This window comes from Calonectris borealis, unplaced genomic scaffold, assembly GCF_964195595.1.
Source record: "Calonectris borealis unplaced genomic scaffold, bCalBor7.hap1.2 HAP1_SCAFFOLD_44, whole genome shotgun sequence".
Taxonomy (NCBI): domain Eukaryota; kingdom Metazoa; phylum Chordata; class Aves; order Procellariiformes; family Procellariidae; genus Calonectris; species Calonectris borealis.
The window spans coordinates 1,283,672-1,307,577 of NW_027441456.1; the positions used below are offsets into that span (position 1 = coordinate 1,283,672).

Here is a 23,906-nt window from a genome sequence, read left to right on the forward strand (position 1 = left end):
GTAAAAAAAAAAGATTGCAGCAGCATTAAGTATAATCTGATAATTGTGAAGGAGAGGATTAGTAATCTGGAATGAAAATATCAACACACTATTTGAGAAAACAAATTTTTTCTTGAGCTGACATGGTTTGAGTTCCCTGCCAGAAACACTACAAAGAAAATTAAGCAGACTGGTGATTTGATAACCAACCGCTAAGGAGAAGTAGGAGGCCTTCTACCTAGCTAGGAATTTGACATTTTTATTATAGATTTGATGAGTCATATAGTGTGCTGTTTTGGAAGGATGAAACAAAAAGTTACAGGGAACATATTTAGTGAATGTCTATTCGGCCTGAAGGAGCAGGAGAGGTTATTCAAGCATGTTACAGAAGCAATTCCCATCAACAATTCTGTACTACAAAGAGTGAAAAAAACATTTTTTTTTAAACAGAAACCACGAAGTGTTCTACATTCATGTAATGGAAATCATAACAACAAGATTGGTCAGAAATATAAAATCATTTTATAGAACTGTAACTAGGACATCTATTATAGCTAAGATACGGAACCACATGAAACTGCATAGTTAAGACTTTTCCAATGTGAGCTTGGAAGGCAACTGAACAGGAGAAAATATAAATTGTCTTTGCAGATGTCCTTATGGTGTCATAAACAAGAGACAGATGGCAGAAAATACAAGAGGTGAACTGTTGTATGTACGATGAGTGTGCACGTCAGGAGTACTGTGCTTTCACAAGAAAAACAGCCGAGTGAGGAGGCCAGCTGGTTCTCGTAGGAGAGCACTGATCGTCTCAGTGAGAAGTAAGCAGAAGCATCCTGGAGAATATGAAATAAACTAATCCTGTTTAAATGCAAGCTCACAAAATTGTGAAGAAAGGCAGTTTTTCATTTACTTTGTTATCAGGGTTAAATGTTTAAAAATGTAAATAAGTAGAAATTTTCAGTGGTAAGAAACACTTTATACAGCTGGCATTATCAAAGATAATGACTGGGGTGATTCACACGACCAGAATATTACAAACTGCTTTAGCTCCTTCAGGCATTTAGAATACCTAAATTTGTTTGCATGAGAAAGAGACCTTCTCTATTAAAGAAATCATTTTAAGCTGCCAAAAACTCAGAAGTGCTAGATCATGAATGCATCCAGATTAATGTGCTAAACAGCACAGCTCAGGGTCTCTTGTACACCAGTCAAATGTAGAGAACAGGATGATCTACCCTTTTCAAGCATCTACTTAGTATAAATAGGGACTTCTAATTACAGGTGTACGCTGCAGAATGCCTGCAATAAGTATTATAAGAGGGCTGCGTTTCAAGAAGTGTGATATTTTAAAGCTAAGAAGACCTTTGTGAGAAAAACTGAGAGGAAAAAATGACATGAGAATATGAATGAAAATTGAGAATGTTTGGGAGGTCATGACACCACAGGATGAATGCTTTAGATAAAGTAATTTTTGCATCATATTTGATGCATCATATTTGGCACTAGTAGATGTCCAATCTCTTTGTACAGAGGTGAAGGCTTTCTTCTGAAGTACTAAATTCAGAGTCAAGACCTGTGTTCTTGAATGGGCATTACTCTTCTCAGTGATCTCGGTTAATCTGCCTATTCCTTCTCTATATAGCTCAATCCACTGCACAGCACAAGTGGTGAAATGAAGGCAACAAATATCTATTAAAGGAAAGAGGAGATAAGAAAATAGTAGTCAGTAAAAATTAGAAGGTTGAACTAGTATAAAATTGACAAGGAGAGCTGGAGATAGCAGGAAAGAAATCCCTGGCTCTTAACACAAATCAATAAAATAATGGGGGAGGGGGAGTTGTTTGTTGTTTGAGGTTTTTTAACTCTGTTGGGAACATAATAAATCCTGCTGGGTCAAAAGCCAGATCCCAGACAGAGATGGTGAATCTTTGAATAACAATGTAGAAAAGGCATAGCTATTCACTAACAAGAAATCTGGTTTTGTATTCGGAAAGCTGTGAAGTTATGTAGGTAAGTCTGATAATGTGATTAACAAATGAAGCACTTTCTAGTCCATTACTGTTGGCAGATAGAAGACAGCATCTGCTAGGGAAGCAACTTTTTAGATCAGTAGGTCTAGGTAACTGCGGGGTCTTGGGAACCCCGCTTTCAGGGACGACATTTCTTAAACAGGAATGGAACTCCTGTTCTCCTTCTTGGTTTGGAGAAGGACAGAAATCAATGAGATCTCTCAAAAGGATCTTGCATACTGAATGAACCCTGAGCACCACGCACTTTCCCAAAAACAATTAGCTGAAAATTTATTTTTAATATATCTACTGAAGTCGATATACTGAGGTAGTTCCACAAAGCTGTTGCGCCTTTTTTCAGGAAAGGCAAGCAAGATGACCTCCTCCTGTAAACTGGTTAATCTGACAGCTTCTAGTGAAGCACCAGAAATTAACAAAACGTGGGGGGGGAAATCCCAGCCCAAACCGATAAAGAGCCAAGAATGGTAAAATATGCTATTTGCAAAGTCTGTCTGGTGGTGTAATTAGTTTCAGTATTTGAGAGTGCTAGTTTGACGGATAAAGGTAGCTGAGTACATGTAGTACCATTCCCTTCCACATCGTGATAGGAAAATAGCACTATTCACATCCCTAAAGCACATATGAAAATAATTCAGAGCTAGCTAGTTGAAAGATCTCAAAATTAGTTGTCACTGGAGGTGTTTTCCAGCAGAATCTTTGAGTAGTAAATAATAGATCTAACATTATTTAGCATTCCTTCAGTAATCAAAAGTAAATATAAAATCACTTCAGAACCCCTTGTAAAACTTGGTGGAGAGCTAAATTATCGAGGTCAAGGAGCCATTTAGACTGATAGGTGAATTGCCCCCACTGAATGAAAAAATACTTTTTAATGCAAAATTATATACGTAGTAACAAATAATACAGGTAGTGCCTCCATGAAGGGGTAGGAGCAGAAAGAAGAGGCTACATCCAGGAGACGCTCAATATGAAAACGATTGTGAATAAATAATTCAGCATGAGCTCTCCGTGTGATGTTGTGGCAAATGAGGGAGTGATGTGATCTCTGGCTGTAGAGCCAAGGAAGCACTCAGAAAACAAAAGGAGGGTCTCCCTTTTCTAACCTTGTGAAGGGCAGTGATTTTACCAATAGTAGGGTACTGCCTTGTTCTGGGGGACACGGAGGCTTTGTTTCCACCATTTTCTTTATTACAGATTACTAGAAATTACTATTAGAAAGGCAAGCATATTTATGATTAGTAAAGCAACTGTACAGTCCAAGTTACTACAAAATTACTACCAAAAAAGCAAGTGTGTGTGTATATATATATATATTTATGATTAATTACTTACTCATTAGCACAGTTTCTTCATTCTGCGGGTTAGAGCATTTCTTTGCTTCGTGCTATTCGAGGGCATCCTGGGTTCCCACCTGCACTTGCCAAGGATGCTGCGGATTCCCAGGCTGGGAGTTCCCAGGCTGGCAGACGTTTTCCCCATTACAGCCAGGTCACCCCGTGGCTGCTCCGACACGCCAAAGCAGGACACCCTTCTCCCAGAGCAGAGGGAGCAGGCGTGGAGAGCACTCTTGGGCAGAGTCCTGAAGCACTGCTGAGCAGAGGAGCGGCCAGCTCAGCTGGCGTGGGCCCAGAGAGGCAGACGTGCTCATGTCGGGAAGGCAACGGCAGTCAGGAGGGGTGAGGATCCACGGTTTCTCTGCTTGGCATGACGAATCTCCCTCATCTCTGGACTCTGCAACAGCGACAAAGACACAGGAGGTGGTGCCATCATTGCTCGTAACAGCAGCCAACCTCTCCACTGCTCAAAGATGCTGCCTCTCTCTAACACTGGAACAAAGGTCTCCGGCGAGTAGAAGTGGCGCAGCAAAGACTACCGCCTGAGATATAACGCTGCCCGTCTCGATCAAAGCAGCTGTGCAGCCCCCAGCCCCGGGGCTCATTGGGTTGAGGCATTGCAGGGCCATTGTCCGGCTTTATTTCATGGCCAAAAAATGATGGTGTTGGTGATGACAGTAGCAGAAAAATGAGACTATAGACCTGCAGAAGCAGAACTAAGAGCATTAGGGACAAGGGGACGCAGGTGGGGACCAAAGGGATGGGCCAGCTTCCAGGCGGGAGACACTAACCACACTTGAGCCCTCTGTCTTCAAAAGAGATGCCTGAAGCCAGCACAGGGCTGACAGAAGTGCCTGAAGTGGTGGGCAGTGCCTGAAGGCATGGTGAGCAATCACCAGCTCTTATGCCACCAGGACTCAGAGGCGTCAAGGCATTGCTGAACTCCCTGGCCTAGCATCCCAGGCAGGCCCAAGAAGGAACGGCTTCAGAGAGCACTGGGATCACCCTGTGCCTTCAACACAGAAAGACACTAAACCACAGTGATCTGAAAGGCTTGATTGACCCTTGGTGCGACCAAAGACAGCTCTTCTTCACTTCTCCTGTGTGACCACAGCTGCTGAAGGTGAGGCAAGGTCTCCAATGATCGCTGGCATTGCTGTAGATCACGTCCAGCCCACGTAGCTTGCTTGGTCATGCCAGACCAGCAAAAATTAGGTCTAGCATCCTTTCATTTTGCCTTTGGAAACATGTCCTCTAATAATTGCCGTTGGAAACACAGACCCCTGAGGAAAGGAAAAGCTTACCCTCAACAGAGGGGTTTTCTCAGTTCTATCTACACGTAGGAAAACACTTGCAAAATCTCATCTTCTTTCCTTCACACAGCAAGAATTCCCTGGGACTTGAAAACAAAGTCTGCAGCCTTTGCTGTGGCGAGGCAGGAAGAGAAAGAGCCCAGGGTGTCTGGGCAGAACCCTTCAGCAGTCTCCAGTGAATGCAGGTGGCCCAGGATGACCAGTGGCAGTTCAGCAGCTCAACTTGTCTGTTGCCTAGAAAAAAGCAAAGGTCCCAAGCACTCAAACAGTGTAAAATCAAGTCCCTGCAGCTTCCAGGCCGTCAGGCAGGACGGCGCTAACAGAGCTGTCTCGCTCAAGCCCCTGCAGCTCCTCAAAGCTGACGTACTTCCCCTGTGGAGGATGCTGAGAGCACTCTGGAAAGGGCGAAATCTTCTGGCAGTTTGGTTCAAATGTATTGTTATAGGCACATTAGCAAGGGTAACGATCACGTAATGATTTTATGCAAGTAATCAAGTAATCTCGGGAATGCTCACAGCTGGACCAGATCCTGCCAACTATGAAACTGGCAAGGGATGTCAGCGGTGGCCGCCTCCTCCAGCAGCCCCAGGGCAGGACCCTCCTGCCTGGCCACCGTAGGGACCCGGGGTCTCTGCCTCGGCTGAGGGACGGGGCTGCTGCTTTCCCCTTTGCAGGTTCAACCAGCAGCGAAGCTGCACACGTGTCCCAGAGACACACACAGACACAGGACACACAGAGGACACACAGACACAGCCGGTCACACAGCCTGCCACAGCCAAGACACTGCCGCCAGCAGCACCCACGCCCGGGACCCCCGTCACACACCAGCACCCACAGCCACGTCCCCGTCCTCCTCGGGGGCTGGCACAGACAGACAGTCACTCGTGCAGGCACACATGCAGGCTCAGGGGTCCCCTGAGCACCGGCACGGACCCTCTGCCACCCGGGACCCCTGCCCAGACCCCGGCCCTCTGACCCACCCCACGGGTCCCTAACTTGCCAGCTGGTCCAGCTCGGTGCTCACTGCAAACACGCAGCACTCGCACGCCCATCCCACGGGCACCCCACACTCGTGGGTCCCCCCGGGTACCAGCACAGACCCCTGCCCTCCTGACACCCCAGCCTGGACCCGAGGCCCCCCTGCTCGTGGCTGGTCCAGCCTGAAGTTTGCTGGTGAATACCCACAGACGCCCCACGCACAGCCGGTTTGGGGGGATACAGACCCTCGCCCCCTCAGCAGCTGGCACCAGGCACATGGGCTGTGACCCCCAGCTCCAGGCGCCGGTGCGGAGCCCCTCACTCGCCCTATGAGGGGGTCGTGGTTTAACCCCAGCCAGCAAATAGACCACACGCCGCCGCTCGCTCACCTCCCCCCCCCGCCGGTGGGATGGGGGAGAGAATCGGGAGGGCACACGTAGGAAAACTCGCGGGTTGAGATAAAAACAGTTTAATAATTGAAATAAAACGAAGTAGAACAGTAAGAATAACACTGAGAACAACAACAATTACAGAATATACAAAGCAGGCAATGCACAATGCAACTGCTCACCGACCGCTGACCGCGTGTCACGAACGGGGGCGAGCCCCCCGCCACCCCTGATGCATGATGTCACATGGTATAGAATACCCCATTGGCCAGCTGAGACAACCACCCCGGCTGTGCTCCCTCCCCCGCCCCAGCTTGCCCTTAACGTGGCGGGGCAGGGGAGACCAAAAAGAGAAAACAAAAGTCTCCGCGCTGCAAGCACCGCCCAGCAACAGCCAAAGCATCAATGGGCCATCAACGCTCCTCTCATAGCAAACCCAAAACACAGCACACCCCCCAAGCTACTGGGAAGAAGGTTAACTCTGTCCCAGCCGGAACCAGGGCAGAAGGGGAAGCCCAAATTGCAACTGCCCAGCAAGGGCACCTGGTGACCAAGGAGCGATTTGGCAGGGAGGGCAGGAAGGGGTTAAGCTGGCGGGGAGCAGGAGCCGGGGACAGAGTGACTCCGGGCCCCGGAGCTGGCGCAGGTTCCCGGCTGGTGAGGCTGGTGAGATGGGACATGCCGCAGGATGGGCTCGAGAGGGTCCTGCAGTGGGGGTGCTCCGGGGCCACCCCCGGCAGCAGAGCTGGGCTGGGGATGGACCCACGGCCGGGCTGAGGCGCCCCGGGCCGGCGCTCACAGGACGGGTGCTGGCCCCGGCGTGGGGGAGGAAACGGCTCCTGCCCCGTGGGGGCAAAGCCTTGCAGGAGCCCTTGCGCGGTAGGACTCTGCCCCACGCGTGGCCCATCACATCTCTCTGAGCACGACCGTGTGTTCAGTTCGCCTCAAGGGGTACAAGAAGAACTCCCCAACACCAGTCCCCCCGGTACCTGGTTTTGGGGACACACACCCTTCCTGCCCCACTGGCTGGAGGCCCAGACCCCCACTGATCCTGGGCTGGCTCCTGTTGCTGGCCCCAGATCCACTCACGCCAGTCCCTCTTGGCAGTAGCTGGCACTTAATCCTTGCAACACACACCCCCCCACACCCATGCACACCCCCCCACAGCCCCCCGCCGAACACCTCCTACATCCCGACCCTCCGGTTCTGCATCCTGAGCGGTTGCCAAGTCCGGCTGTGCCTGCAGTCCCTTGACAGAGGCCATCAGTCAGTGCCACCGCCGAGGTGTGCTCTCCTTACTGCCTCCCTTACCACTTGTTGGTCAAGTCAGTGTCTCTGCACCTTCTCGTTTATTACTTCCTCCTTTTCTCATTATCTTCTTCTGCATCGAAAACAGTGCCTGGTCAGGCACCCTTAAAGGAGCAGACACTCTTCTTCCACGTGCCCCTACATGCACCACCAAGGAGGACAAGCAGGAGAGCGACAGGAGGGTCTCTGCAGAGACCCTGAGCAGGGGACACCCCTACCCCTGTGGTGCAGGACAGGAGGTACAGCTAGAGACCACCCCCAGAGGAGCACTGTGTGATAAACTGTGAACTGTTTTGTTCACCAAACTTTGTGTCAGATGCAATTAAGTCCTGTGATACGTGTTAGCAAAAAGTTAATTAAACCGCAGAGTGACATAATATCCTTTGAGCTGGCTGCAATCTATCTTGAATCTTGCATAACCATGTTTGCTAAAGTTCGCTAAAGTTTTCTTAGAGCATTAAAGTTTGGATGGTAATGATAGAGGGAACTAACACTTAAGGGTTAATAGCAGAGCCACTGTCTGGCTTGCTAGTGCAATCTTTTGCAGCTAGCAACTCGGATAGACAAGATGCTGTTATATGCATAATAAATATTGTAAGCAGAAGTTACAAAGGCTGTGTAGATAACAGGATCCTTGAATTACCAAACTAACTAACAATTCCTGACTGAGACCTTACTGTAGTGCATCCTCCCACTTGATAAGAGAGGATAGACCTTGAGCTGGCTCGTTAGGCCTCCTGTGTAACAGCTGTGAAGGGATAAGTGTTAAAGGACAAGATAACCCGATGCCTCCTTACATTCCAAGAGTCGAGGAACTGATGAGTTAATTAAATGACCATATATAGACAAAGGAAGCCCAGAGTTCAACTAACGGACACAGCGAAGAAGACTATGAACGACCACCGGAGAGAAAAAGACCCTAACCCTAATTTTACTGCGCATGCTTGGACTATGTAAATGACTTTTGGAACTCATTTTAATACGAAGCAGGGACAGGTCATGCATATGTATAGGCATATTACAAAATTATATGAATATGCAATACTGTATGTATTTATGATGAGTGCCGCGTTAGTGTGTGTGTGTCCTGGTGGAGCGGAGACTCCCGGCACACCCAGCGCTGTTTTGCTTACTTGTCGCTTGCTTTAATAAATCAAAAAAATTTCTAATTGACTAGTCTCTGTCACTCAATTGGACAGGTAAATTATAACAACTGGACCCAAGACAAGCCCCCCACAGCACGAGGGGCTGGAAATTGGCGGCTTCTGGCACAGAAGGAAGGCTCCTCCTACTCCTGCGGAGCTGCAGGCACATGGGAAGTGCAGCCCCTGGAGAGAGGTGAGGAGGAGCCAGGCCCATCGGGGAGACACCAGAGCCTGAAGAGCCCATGGCACAGGACAGGCTGGGGGTGACTGTGCTGCAGAAGCAGCTTTGCAGAAAACAAGAACAAGAGGTCCTTGTGAACAAGAGGCTGAACTGGATTCATCAGGATGCCCTTGCAGCCGAGAAGGGCAAGAGCATCCTGGGCTGCAGGAGCAGGAGTGCAGGCAGCAGGGCCTGGGAAGGGACGCTTCAGCCTTTCTGAGACCACATCTGGACACTGTCCCTGGTGAGGGTCTCTGGAGTGATGGCAGCAGGGAGTCAGTAAAAGGACCAGGGAGCTGCAGTTGTTCTCCGGGGACAGCAGGTCACGGACTGGCAGAGAGGAGATGTGCTCCTCAGGGAGGTTCCTGGGGGAAAAGCTGTCCCCAGCCCAGGCAGAGAGGAGGTGGCCTCTCCCTGCACGCCCCTGCCATGCTGGCCATGCCACGAGCCCACCTCACCACCCCACCTCAGCCGCTCCTGGGAGGCTTCACACAGCCCTCCAAGGCTTCTGGAGCTGCCTCCGGCTCAGGGGCTGCCTGGCAGCGGGAGGATTCAGCATCCCCAAAGCCCCAGCAGTCCTGGGAGCAGGGGCAGGAGCTGGGACCTCGGGGTGACATGGCAGGAGGAGCTGGGCCATCGGGGCGAGCAGCACTGAGCTTCCAGCTTGCGCCCAGCCCACGGGCTCACAGCCACGCTGGCCGGAGCAGAAGGTCGGATCCGAAGCTGCAAGGGTTAAACAGCGAGGTTTGCCCAGCTGTGCCTAAGGGTGAGTCCTGCAGGAGCAAAGGGCAGTGAAGAAGAATAAAGGGGCTTCATCACCATGGGGTAGAGAGTTGGAGAAGGCAGGCAGGCAAGCAAGCAAACAAGCAAACAAAGCAAAGTAAGCAAAGTAAGCCAGGGAACCGGCACCGGGGACCCAGACCCCACTCACCCCAGACTGAAGGTATAATTGTCCTTCTGCTCACACCAGAAAGCTGCTCTCTGTCTTCAGCCAGTCATCCGCACTGGAAGTCCCCCCAGGCTGTAACTGGGAAATCTTCCAGACACCGGGGCAGCCCTTTCTGGGCGGCTCCTGGGGAGGTGGACCTGTCAGGTGAAATCGAGAGTTGCCAAATTTGCAAAGGACAGGCTGAAGGCAGGATTCCTTGTCTGTACTAGGAATCCCGTTTCACCAGCAAGTGTTTTTGAGGGACCCTATAACAAAATGCGCGTGCTTGTATGCTCACACTCCTGCATTTTATTTTCTCCAAAAAAGGCTCTAAATTTATGAATATCCTGACCTGCGTGTGCGTCGTGTTGGGAACTTGGACCTTAGCCTGCGCACTCGCTGCCTTTGGCCGTGGTGAAACAAAGAAGTTCCTGACAAACTCTCCAAGACTCCGTTTGGAGCTTTAGAAAGCAGGTGTTCTTTACTGCAGCGCTGGAGGCACAGGGGATCGCTCCACCTAGTGTGCGTGCCAAATCACTTCACCACAGAAGTTATATACAGTATACAGTTAAGAGTATACACATTCATTGCATTTCCCGGAGTTCATTAACATATGCAAAAGGCTCAGTCTTCACGCATGCTTAGTTTTAGCTCCTGGCTTAATTAGCGCAATTCGCACTAGCACCACCCTCTTATCTATTCCACTCAAGATACAAGGTTGGCCTCCTTATCTAGAATACTAGATTTCAAGGCCTATCTACTATGATATGACATGATTCTATGATATGATATGACACATCTACTATGTGTCAGGTCGGCCTATTCACAAGGTGTTCCTAACCATCTGCATCATTTCAACCAAAGAACTGTAAATGTCTTCATTGTTCCTTCCTATTTGACATTAATCCCTGTCAGTAGTGAGCCCAAGTGTGTGGGCACCATTTGAACGGATTTCCCCAAACCCCTTTCCTTTTTGCACTTTTTACTGCTTGCTTGACAGAGTAGATTTTTTTTCTGTCTTTTTTTTTTCTTTTGTGTTGGTGTGACCGTATCCAGGGTTGGCCAGATTGCTGGCTATGTGTCTCAAGAAATAGTTATGTGCCAGGAAAAGTGACAATTGCCCCACTAGGTCTGTGGGGTTTGAGTATTTGCCTTAACCCTTCACCCTCTGGTGTCTTTGAGACCCGCCCCACACTGCACTGTTGGCATCTGGCAATGGGCTGTCCCGGGTCTGGGTCACTGCTTGCTTTTTAGCGCCTGGACTGATTGCAGTAAATCCGTAGTGTGGACTCCCCTGCCCCCATACTGTGCAGGAACCGCACTAGGTGCAGTGTGGTGGCAGCCCTCGCTCCTCCACGCAGACACTGTTTGAGAAATTAACCCATTTTATTCTGCTGCCCCAAACCTGGCAGACAAGCCCTGCAGCAAAAGTGGAAGGCTTATGAGGGAGGGTGGTCACTGCAAGGACCAGAAATGCATCTGACGCTCTGGCTCTCTGAGGGCTCAGAAGCAACTGAACTCGGAAAGAAAGGAAATCGGAATTAGTTCTTACAAAAACCACGTTTAAAACTCCTTTTAAGTCGGCCTGTTGGAGCAACAACATTCTCGATAGTGTGTGTTTGTGTACAGGCAGTGGGGGAAGTGCACAAGGCAGAACAGACCAGCAGCTCTCACTAACAGGATGTTACCAAATGCCATAAGTGGGTGATTAAACAAGTGAAAAGACCCTGGCTGCTTTAAAGGAGCAGACCCCACCTCTGCAGGCTGGGAGGCTTATGTCAGTCACTGCAATGGGCAAAATTGAGAGGCAGTACAAAGGCCGCTTGTGCCATTGGGACCCTGTGCTATGCCTCACGGGAGTCACAGGGTCTGCCAAGAGGAAAAGATGGGGAGGTAAAGAAGTGGCAAAAAGAAATCCGGAGACTAAAGGAGGAGGAAATTCCCAAATTAGCAGAACAAAACACCATCTTAACCCTAAGAGAGGAAGATCTTGGGGCCCAAGACAGAGCCTCAATTTACAAATTTACAAATTACACAACTAGAGATGGAAGTTGGAAAAGCACAAGCTCTAGCAAGAGAAGATTTCAGAAGGAGCTAGAGACAGCTAGCACAGCAGTTCAGCTTCTAGCAGAGCAACATAAAGCCGCTAGGATAAGTCAGGATCAAGGGAATGCAATCATTGCAGACATAAGAGAAAAACTCTTGCATGAAGGGTTAATAGCTGCTGTGAAGGTGGGAGAAATTCGCAATGTTTCCTAAACCCTGAACCTCTTGCACAAGAATTTGTTCCGAAACTTGGGAACGCTCTCCCAAAGATACACTACCAGAGGTACTGAGGTCACTTCTCCTGCCCAAGGAACAGAGAGGTCAGCAGGAGACACGTGGCTTGGGCTGGTGTGGTGGTCCTGACCGGGAGACCATGGGACACCCAGGACTGGGCCAGCCGCAGCACAGTCAACCCGGGCAGGTGCCGGCCAGCGCTGGGCAGCGCTGCACAAACCCCTCGGCCACAGAACCACCTCGGCAGCTCAGCACAGCAGAGGAGCCTGCAGGCAGCTCCCGCTCGCACCTCCCGCCGGGCCCTGCCTTCACCTCATAGCGCAGCAAGCAGCTCTCGTGAGGACGTCCTTTCTGTCTGACCGCAGAAGTGATAAATAGAGCTGTCTCCTTCTCATAAAACCCTGTAAGAGCTGGAATGACCGAGCGAGGAGAGCCTTCGCGATGGACGGGGTCTGCACCGTGTGCTGCCCGTGGGGCAGAGGTCCGTTCAGCGCGGCACCGCCTGGGGCTCCCAGCATCTGAAGGGACGTAACACTCCGGTGCTCTTCTCCTCTCGCAGCGCTAGCGTAGTCTGGTCAGATCCATAGGTTTGGGCTGGCTTTGGGTTGCGTTGGCGTGGTTTGTCTTGGGGATTGGAAGCGCCGGGGGTGGCGCGTCCCGGGGGGGGCTCCGGTGACATAAGTGAGGAGGTACATCCTTGAGAAGAGCTGCCAATTAACTCCATTGTTTCCCAGCAAATTCCTCTCGAGTAGTCTGACCTATTCTGCCCTATTCTAGTTAGCATAGTAAAAACCCCACCCACGGGCAGGAAAGCCCCCTACCCAACAAAGCCCCTTCCCCACTGAACATGCGCAGTAAAAAGAAAGGACGCTGTGACTTTAAGTGCAGACAAGGCATTACAAGAACCAATAGAAGCAAGGATGACGAAGTGTAGATGTGAAAGGACTGATAACTGTCGCTGGGAATGTATAAAATGCTTACCGTGTGTTAACTGAGAGGTGCTAGCAGACAGGAGAGAAATAAATATCTCGGCTCTGTGTGTGAGATTGGCTTATTGCACACAGGGTAACGAACCCCACTTGAGGGACAGCACCAGCGCTAATGAACAGCAGTGAATGACACCTTAAGGAGTCTGAGCGCCTTCCTTACTGGGATTGCAACAGACCAGCACCTCAAGGTGCACAACAGTCCGTGTGAGTGAGGTCACTTCTCCTCGAGGACCTGATCCACCAGAAAGAAGTTTGTGGCTTTGCTTGTGCTTCTGAGGTCACTCCTGCCCCAGTACATGGCAGGCGAGAAAGAAGTGCAACAAGGCCAAGTGCAAGGTCCTGCACCCGGGTTGGGGCAATCCCCAGTACCAGCACAGACTGGGGGATGAAGGGGTTGAGAGCAGCCCTGCCGAGAAGGACTTGGGGGTACTGGTAGGTGACAAATTGGACAGGAGCCAGCAATGTGCGCTCGCAGCCCAGAAAGCCGGTCATATCCTGGGCTGCATCAAAAGAAGCGTGGCCAGCACGTCGAGGGAGATGATTCTGCCCCTCTACTCCGCTCTCATGAGAACCCACCTGGAGCACTGCATCCAGCTCTGGGGTCCCCAGCACAGGAAAGACATGGACCTGTCAGAGCAAGTCCAGGTGAAGGCTGTGAAAATGATCCTGAGGGCTGTTACACCTCTCCTGTGAAGAAAGGCTGAGAGAGTTGGGGGTGTTCAGCCTGGAGAAGAGAAGGCTTCAGGGACACTTTATTGTGGTCTTTCCATATATAAAGGAGGCGTATAAGAAAGATGGAGAGAGACTTTTTACCAAGGCCTGTAGTGACAGGACAAGGGATAACAGTTTTAAACTGAAAGAGGGTAGATTTAGATTAGATATGAGGAAGACATTTTTTACTCTGAGGGTGGTGAGACTGTGGAAGAGGTTGCCCAGAGAAGCTGTGGATGTCCCACCCCTGGAAGTGTTCAAGGTCAGGTTGGTCGGGGGCTTTGAGCAACCTCATCTAGTGGAAGATGTCCCTGCCCATGGCAGGGTGTTGTAACTGGATGATCTTGGAAGACCCCTTCCAACCCAAATCATTCCATGATTCTACGGCTCTAAGGCCATGGATGGGTAAGTGCTTCTGAGGTCACTCCTGCCCTGGTACGTGGGGGGCCAGCAGCAGGCGAAGGGGGCGGGCAGGTGCCTCTCAGACGGTCTTGTCTTCTTGTAGGAAAACCCTAGAACAGCTCCAACGTCCAGAGTGGAGCGTGGGACCGTCCATCGCAGCCACGGCACCGCTCTGTGCCAGCCGTGCAGGAGCCGGCCGTGCCCGGCACGGGGCAGCCCGCCGCCGCCTCCAAAGCGTCATCCCTGCAGGTCCCCGCTACCAAAACCCTGCTGATTCCGCCCAATACAGGCACCTGCGGACTGGAGCCCCCGCCCAAGCGTGCGCCCCCCGCACGCCGGAGCTCGCACCGGAGTTTCATACCGGAGCCCCCTCCTCCCCCGGGGCTGCCCGTGCCCGTCGCACACCGGAGCCCGCCCCTCCCCCGGGGCCGGGCCCTCCGGCGGGGCCGCTCCCGGCTGCCGCAGCCGCACCGGGGCCGGGGTCGCGGGGCCGGGTTGGGGCGGGGCCGGGCCAGCCCCGGGGCTGGGGGCGCGGCAGCGGCGGGCTGAGCTCCGCCCGGCCGGGTCCGCTCCGCGCTCGGCCCGGCCGCGCCCCTCGGCCCCGGGCCCGCGGCAGCGGCGGCGGCAGCGGCTCGGGGGGCGCCGCGGGCTCGGGAGGGCGTTTCGGCAGGACCCCGGCCCCTGTTCCCGGGGCGACCGTAGCAGCGCCCGGTGGCGCGAGAGAGGAGCCGCCGCGAGGCCCTCTCGGAAGCGCGGGGGGATCTCGCCCTGGGCACGTTTGGATTGTGACGTAGGGGTTACGGAGGCGCGCAGAGATCTCTCAAAATGATCTTACATACTGAATGAGACCTGAGCACCACGCACTTTCCCAAAAACAATTAGCTGAAAATATATTTTTAATATATCTACTGAAGTCGATATACTGAGGTAGTTCCACAAAGCTGTTGCGCCTTTTTTCAGGAAAGGCAAGCAAGATGACCTCCTCCTGTAAACTGGTTAATCTGACAGCTTCTAGTGAAGCACCAGAAATTAACAAAATGTGGGGGGGGAAATCCCAGCCCAAACCGATAAAGAGCCAAGAATGGTAAAATATGCTATTTGCAAAGTCTGTCTGGTGGTGTAATTAGTTTCAGTATTTGAGAGTGCTAGTTTGACGGATAAAGGTAGCTGAGTACATGTAGTACCATTCCCTTCCACATCGTGATAGGAAAATAGCACTATTCACATCCCTAAAGCACATATGAAAATAATTCAGAGCTAGCTAGTTGAAAGATCTCAAAATTAGTTGTCACTGGAGGTGTTTTCCAGCAGAATCTTCGAGTGGTAAATAATAGATCTAACATTATTTAGCATTCCTTCAGCAATCAAAAGTAAATATAAAATCACTTCAGAATCCCTTGTAAAACTTGGTGGAGAGCTAAATTATCAAGGTCAAGGAGCCATTTAGACTGATAGGTGAATTGCCCCCATTGAATGAAAAAATACTTTTTAATGCAAAATTATATACGTAGTAACAAATAATACAGGTAGTGCCTCCATGAAGGGGTAGGAGCAGAAAGAAGAGGCTACATCCAGGAGACGCTCAATATGAAAACGATTGTGAATGAATAATTCAGCATGAGCTCTCCGTGTGATGTTGTGGCAAATGAGGGAGTGATGTGATCTATGGCTGTAGAGCCAAGGAAGCACTCAGAAAACAAAAGGATGGTCTCCCTTTTCTAACCTTGTGAAGGGCAGTGATTTTACCAATAGTAGGGTACTGCCTTGTTCTGGGGGACACGGAGGCTTTGTTTCCACCATTTTCTTTATTACAGATTACTAGAAATTACTATTAGAAAGGCAAGCATATTTATGATTAGTAAAGCAACTGTACAGTCCAAGTTACTACAAAATTACTACCAAAAAAGCAAGTGTGTGTGTATATATATATATTTATGATTAATTACTTACTCATTAGCACAGTTTCTTCATTCTGCGGGTTAGAGCATTTCTTTGCTTCGTGCTATTCGAGGGCATCCTGGGTTCCCACCTGCACTTGCCAAGGATGCTGCGGATTCCCAGGCTGGGAGTTCCCAGGCTGGCAGACGTTTTCCCCATTACAGCCAGGTCACCCCGTGGCTGCTCCGACACGCCAAAGCAGGACACCCTTCTCCCAGAGCAGAGGGAGCAGGCGTGGAGAGCACTCTTGGACAGAGTCCTGAAGCACTGCTGAGCAGAGGTGGTGCATTCATACCCCCCTTCTTCCCTGGGCCACTTGTTGATCTGGGCCGCCTGTTGATCTCAGAAATTTCCATGAAACCTCGGCCTTGGTGTATTGAGTCTGGCAGTTGAGCGCTCCTTGACTGTATCAGAAACTCTGCATAGCTGAGGCTGGGAACATCCTCCTACTGTCTGGCCCGGGTGTCCAGCAGAACAACACCGAAACCTTGAGAATTCTTTAGTAATTACCACCTGGGACTGTGGCCAGGGTGGAAATTTACAGATGACTAAAGCCAACCATCTTGCGAACCTATAAACGGTGGTCCTAAGTGAGGCCCTTTGAGCTCTCCTGGACCGCAGCGGCTGCACCCAGCATCTCCCTCTGAGTGGGAGCCTCTCAGAGCTTGCCATCTTTCAGGCCTGCGATATTGGGAGGACCACTGGGTCCTGGGTGAGTCCCTTTCGAAGCTCAACCCTTCGCCCGTTGAGAGGGAATGCCTAGACATTCGACGTGAGTATTTCTTCACTGAAATCGAGGGGAATTTTTAACAGGTATACCTTCTGTATATTTTTATATATATATTTTTTTCTCTGTGTGTGTGAACTAATAGTAAGCATAATCTGTAATTAAGTTGTGATTGTAGTAGACTTACTAACCTACTTTGCAAATATTGAATAGTTAATGATGAGGCGTTACTAAAGTTTGTTAATGATTAGTTGATAATTAAGTGTTGCTAAATTGTGAATGAAACCTAGACTGTCCCTGAAATATAAACCCTTAGATGATTTTCCTTTATATGTTTCACCCACGTAATGAGTAATAGAGTGAACCTTGCCATCGAATTCTATTAGGTCGCACCTTTATAAATCTCTTAAAATCACTTTCTGCTAATTTCTTTGACGGTGATTCTTTAAGCGGCTTCTAAACCACTCACTCGCGACAAATTGGCGTAGTCGGCAGGATGGCAAGTACTATCACTGATTACTTACAAAACCATGGAATAAATCCAAGTCTTAAATTCTCAGAAGAATGGGCTCGTAATAATTGGCATGATTGGGAAGCTGTGGAAAAACAACTAAAAGTAGCTAGGGGCTATATAAAAGATGGAAAAGGAATTATTTGCAAAATGTTAGGCACCTGTTTGGAAGCTGCTTATCAGTACAGAAAGAATAACAATAGAAGGGAGCAGGACCTGAAAGAAGAAATAGAAGGCAGAAAGGAAGCTGAATTAATACTGTCCTTGAAAATCGAGCAGCTGCAAAAACAGTTACAGGAAGAAAAGGAGAAATCACAAAAGTTGGAAGAAAAGATCGAGACGATGCTTATGCGGGCTCCCAATCCCCCTGACATTGTACAGATTAGGAAATTAATTGTATCCGCTGAGGAACTGGATGGTGATATTTGTGGTGATCCTGATGACTGTGATGAGGGAAATGGTGACCCCTTGTTCCCCTTAGATTCCTCTGAATATGAGGCTAGACCCATCATTAAAGCAAAATATATTTTAATTCCAGTTGGTCCTCGACAACAATTGGTAAAATTTTTAATAGATACGGGAGCACAAATTTCAATATTAACACAGCAAGATGCCGAGAAGCTGGGTGTCCGACCCGGACGGCAGAGAGTTAAAATCACTGGAGTGAACGGAGCAAGTGTTATGTGCCAAACTGCGGAAGTTAATTTATGGCTCCCCGGTGAGAAGCGTGTATCATCTACTTGCTTTGCAATTAAAGATCACAATGAAAATATTTTAGGTTTTGATGTTTTGAACTGTTGAACCTGGTGTCTGCCGGACGGCAGCGTGTGGTCCTTCAGTTCAAATGTCGACCCTAACCCTGATAAAAATCAGGAAATGATAGTGCGCGTACTCCGTGCAGCTCCTGCACTCCCTGATTCAAAAATCACTAACGTTCCGCAGTATCTGATTTCTGCTGCGGCACGAGCTGGAATCTCTGAAGTAATAACAGATTTGGAAAAATGGCACATAATTTCCAAAACCCACTCCCCATATAATTCACCAGTTTGGCCAGTGCGAAAACCAGACGGGAGGTGGCATTAACAATTGATTATTGGCGCTTAAATGCCAACACAGCTCCACTAACGGCTGCCGTACCTAATATTGCAACTTTAACAGCCACATTACAAGCAGCCGCACACCCATGGATGGCAGCATTAGATGTAAAGGATATGTTCTTTATGATCCCTTTACAGGAAAAAGATAAAGAGAAGTTTGCTTTTACTTGGGAAGGTATACAATACACCTTTAACAGACTCCCACAGGGGTATAAACATTCACCCACAATCGCTCATGCCGCGCTTGCTGAGCTTTTACAAACAGTCTCACTTCCCCAGAATGTGAAACTGTACCAATATATAGATGATATTCTAATCGGAGGAGATTCCTCTGAAGAGGTAGGGGAAGCAGCAACAGCAGTATGGCAAGTGTTACATAATGCAGGAATTGAAATTCCCTCTGAGAAACGTCAGGGACCAAGTAAAGAAGTAAAATTTTTAGGTACTTGGTGGATTGCAGGTAGTGCAGCAATTCCACCGGACACCCTAAGTAAAATAGAACAATTGCAGATGCCCCAATCCAGAAAAGAATTACAACAGCTTATGGGTACTTTAGGATATTGGAGGAAACATGTACCTGGATTTTCTATCATTGCTCGCCCACTATATTCACTTCTACGAAAAGGAAAATCATGGGAATGGAATTCAGAACATGAAGAGGCAGTCAAAACTCTAATTCAGGAATTAAAAGCATATCAATCATTGGGACCGGTACAGCCCCACGACCCTATTATAGCAGAATGGGTTTTTGCTGAACACGGTACTTATTGTAATCTATTGCAAGCTGGCCCAGATGGACCAAAAAGGCCTTTGATGTTCAGTTCGACTGCATTTAAAGAGACAGAACAGAGATATTCCGAGTGGGAAAAGGGACTCTTGTCTTTAGTCCGAGCAGTGAAACAAGCTGAGAAAATACACCAGGAACAACCTGTACAAACCAGAGGTCCATTTAATTTATTAGAAGTAGTTCTAAAGGGGACTGCCCCCCCAGAAGGAATTGCACAAAAGCCTACAATTAGGAAAGGGTATGCTTATTTGACAGGAATTGCAGAAGAAATGAGATTAACTGAAGGACACACTAGACTCTCTAAATTACAGATGCCTATAAATGCAGACCCATTAGCATTACAACAACCTTTTAAACCATCACCTATTTTAAATGCACCTCCCTTTACCGAGGGAACACCATCAGAAGATATTTGGCTTACTGATGCCTCAGCAAGGAGAATAAATGGCAGATGGCAATACAAGGCTGCTGCATTAAACATCAACACTGGCAAACAAATCATAGAAGAAGGTGAAGGTAGTGCACAAGTAGGAGAATTAAGGGCAGTTGTTCTAGCAGCACAAAACGGAGCCAAAGTTATCTATGTCGACTCCTATGCCGTGTGGGCAGGTGCCACGCAGTGGCTTTGTCAGTGGGAAGTCCTGAACTGGGAAGTAAATAGATCTCCAGTTTGGAGATCTCAAGATTGGCAACTATTACTTAAAATAGCCAGAGACACTCCATTCAAGATGGGATGGGTGAAAGCTCATGCCAAAAATAATGAACCAGCCACAAACTGGAATCAAAAGGTAGATGGACTGGCAAAAATTAGAAAAATAAAAATAGGAAATTCCTTAAATTCTGAGTGGTATTGATTGGGAGAATGGCTACATCAAAAATTAGGTCATACACGTAAAGAAGCACTTTATTTTGCTGCACAAAGTAAGGGTTGGCCCCTAAACAGGAAAACCTGTGAAATTATTTTTACAGAATGTCCTCAATGTAGATTAAAATTACAAACGAATCACTCTGCTAAAGCACCCCCCTTACATATCAGTCAGGGAAAAACTCTGTGGTCTACATGGCAAATTGATTACATTGGGCCACTAAAATCTTCTGCAGGATATCGATATATCCTCACAGGGGTAGAAGTAGTCTCCAGCTTGCTTTTGGCAACTAAATGCCGAAAAGCTGATGAGAAAAACACAGTACGAGGACTATCTTCTTGGTTCTCTAGTCTACCTACCCCTGATGCCATCCAAAGAGATAATGGCACACATTTCACAAATAGGGAAGTGCAAGAATGGACAAAACAGAAAGAAATTCAATGGGTATTCCACACCCCCTACTACCCCCGTCAAATGGGATGATAGAACGAGCTAATGGCTAATGGCTTATTAAAACAGAGCCTTAAGCCACACGAAGTCCGGTGGGATACACAACTTTCCGAAGTGCTCCATCAATTAAACAATCGATACGGACCCACTGGAAGCCCTGTGAGCTGAGCATTCTTTGTAAAAGCTAAATCTAATACCCCCCCTACTGATGAAAGAAAATGTCCGCTAACATTACAGCCAGGACAACCTGTTATGGTAAATTCACCACAAATTGGAACTGTGCCTATGACTTTAACTTGCTTGGGAAGCTACTGATAGCAGTGGTGCAAAACATAGAATCAGTACTAGATGGATTTTTCCTTCTTTCTAAAAGGGGTAACCCGTTCGGCCTTCCCCACCGAAACGTCTTCTTTCTTTTTTTTTTAGCAGGAGAAGATGAACAACAGCAACAACAGATGACAACAACAGATGTTGATGATGGAGAAGATGGCAACAACAGCAGCAGCATCTCCCCAACCCAATTTTATTTTTCCTTTTAGTCGAGATAAGTATAATCCTTTTAGTTCAGACACAAGATCCCTGGGACCATGCACTACTAAATTACACTGGAAGTACCAACAGACGAGACAAACCTGAACCTTGCTATTTTAGTTATACATGGGAACGAGGCATATTCAAAAGATGAATGGAGATGGGAGACACCAGAAAGAAATTAAGATATCTCACAATAATAATAACATTCATCAAATTTTATCACTTCAAGCCACACCAGGGGAAGAAACAAAAATAGGGTGCCGTGTAATCAATGGATGTACCCACAAAAAAACGCACTGAAATTAAAATAGACTACACTGATTTTTCTAAATGTAAAGACAATGAGAAATCTTGCTATAAGACACCAGAACCAGGTTGTTGGTACAATTTCACTTTCACGCAACCTGTACTCACTTTTTGCTTCTGGAGTAATCGTGGTGTAGAACTATTGTTTGATTTTATGATTAGTGAACGAAAATTTGGAATTTGTGTACAACAGGGTGGCCGTGGATTGATGCATACATACTTTTAAATGTACCTACGCCTGATCTAAATTTATCTGCCATAGTACTACACAATAACATCACCTTTCATAAGCAGGAATGGATTATTAAAGACGAAATGAAAACCAACAAATTCCATCCTTAAAGGGAACCAAAGGAGACACCATTTCGATAGGATGCCGAACTGAAAATCATACTAAATGTATGACAGCAACCTTACACATTGTTGTAAACAACATTGAAGGAAAAGACAACATATGTACCTGTCCTTTTAAACAGGAATGCTGGTATACTTTTACTATATCCCATTCAGTACTCGTAAGGTGTCTTTGGACAAACCCTAACTCTCATTCCAGCTTATTCAGGATTGATACCGCACAACCACATTCACTAACTCAGCCTCCTATCAAACTGTCTCCTCACATTTATAACATTGATCCCTATATAATCAAGAACATAGGACAACAGCAAGTGCTATTTAATCCATCGTGGTCTCTCAAACGAGTGGAGCTATCAATGCAAGTTGATATCTCTGCAACTAAACCTGCTTGCTCACCGTTCCTGAATACGTCTTTTACAGGATGGTTAGCGTTGGGTGCATGGGCGAACCCTCACCTCTCCAAAACGATCGAGGAGAGATGTAACTCGCATCCTGGGAACGGGACTAGGAATATTGAACAGCATGGATGCTGAAGTTTTAAGCAAACAAAATAAATTCGGCAACAAGTGATTTACATAAATTAGAACACCCATTACGATCTTCTTTGACAGCATTAGGAACAAGCCAGTGGCTTTTGGCTAATATATTGCCTACATGGGAAAGAATTAATGAAAAGGACCACCAACTAATCACAAATGCATTTGGCACAATTCAAAATAATATTTCTCTAGCTCTTAGCTGCATCCAGGCCCAATTATGGATACAGTCTACCGTGGCAGCTATTATAAGGGAAGGTGGTGAGGGCACCTTGCCCACTGAAATCCGAAAGGTAGTTTGGGATAATGCAACTAAATTTGAAAAGGAATTTCAATCTTGGTGGCGTCTAGTCAATTTTACTTACGACTCCACTGACAGCAAAGTCACAGCTTTTGTTTTGACAATTCGCAATGCTTCGGTATATATCATATACCCAATCATTGCGCTAGGATTAAATCACAATGGAACGGTACTCTACCCGTTAGAACGTAGAGTATGGGCCCAAAAAAAATGGGAATAAATGGCAAACTATTGATGTTGATGCATGTGTTGTGCGAGAACAACAGGGATTTATTTGTGAAAGCAATACCATCAAAGCTCAAGACATTTGTCTTGACACTGAACAAAATGTTTGTAATTTTGAAATACATCCTGATGAAACCCCTGAAACTGATTTACAGATAACGTAATTGTGGAAACATCTAGCCACTCAAATATCTGTGTTTGTAATTTTACTAAGATTATGGGATGCGACTTCAACTATTCAGCTCCTGTTACAACCCATCAGTTGCTACAATCAAGCTATACATCTTATCAAGATCTACTACCTACCCCCATTGGAATGAATCTTACATTAGTACGAAAACTGTTACAACATGATGACCTGAGTCAATTACTAAACCAGATTTAAAACAATGGACAAAGAACTCTGATTATGGTCCATCATGATGCAGAGAAGATACATGATGTCCTAGAAAAAGTGAAGAAGGATGGAGAACATCACTGGTGGGATGTTTTATTTAGTTGGTCACCAACAGCAACAGGAACTTTGAATTGGGTTTTACATCCCATAACAATTTTATTAATTTCTATTCTGCTATGCTTATTGTTGAACATTATTTTATGTGTTAAAGTGTGGAAAATAACTAAACAATTGGCACTAATACCAAAACCTCCTCGCATAAATAACCTTGCTTAATTGTACTTAATAAAACCTTAATAGTTAAGTATATTAATAATTAAGTATACCAACCAAAAATTTCCCTCAAATTACAATTGGAATATGACGTTGATCTGTTTATAGGCACAGAGGCAAGAGGCGACCACACCGCCACTCTGTGATCAAGATGGATTGACTTTAGTCACGGGGTGGATTGTGGTGGTGCACAATAATAAGTAATAGAGTGAACCTTGCCATCAAATTCTATTAGGTCGCACCTTTATAAATCTCTATTAAAATCACTTTCTGCTAATTTCTTTGACGGTGATTCTTTAAGCGGCCTCTAAACCACTCACTCGCGACAAGGCTGTATTCTTAAGATAATGAGCCACTCTTCTATGCTAGAGTTAGTGGATGAGCTTGGTTTATTCATATTGCTTTCTTCTGCTTCTGTTTACTGCTGCTCTAAGAGAGTACTGAAAAAACCTACCCCGCGTATGTTAGCGTGAGGTGCTGTCTGAGGGAAAACTTGTGGCAGCACCTGTGGTATTGAATTAAACAGCACCGGTGAGTGTTCCCGTGAACTGGACCTTGATCATCTGCAGTGCTAAATCGCTTGGAGGTTTAC

The 23,906-nt window shown here is 47.4% G+C and overlaps 1 protein-coding gene across 5 annotated transcripts in view; it reads left to right on the plus strand.

The window, feature by feature from the left end:
• The window catches only part of LOC142076355 (uncharacterized), an 801,642-nt gene that overhangs the window by 762,516 nt on the left and 15,220 nt on the right, over positions 1-23,906 (plus strand). For 3 of the 5 annotated variants that reach the window (XM_075138663.1, XM_075138666.1, XM_075138665.1), the window contains exon 1: positions 22,546-23,845. The exons of 1 other annotated variant lie outside the window; for it this stretch is intronic. The gene's annotated coding sequence lies outside the window, so the exon portion shown is untranslated. Of the gene's footprint in view, positions 1-22,545; positions 23,846-23,906 lie in introns of those variants that run through there. One more of the 5 variants, XM_075138668.1, reaches the window with a different exon arrangement.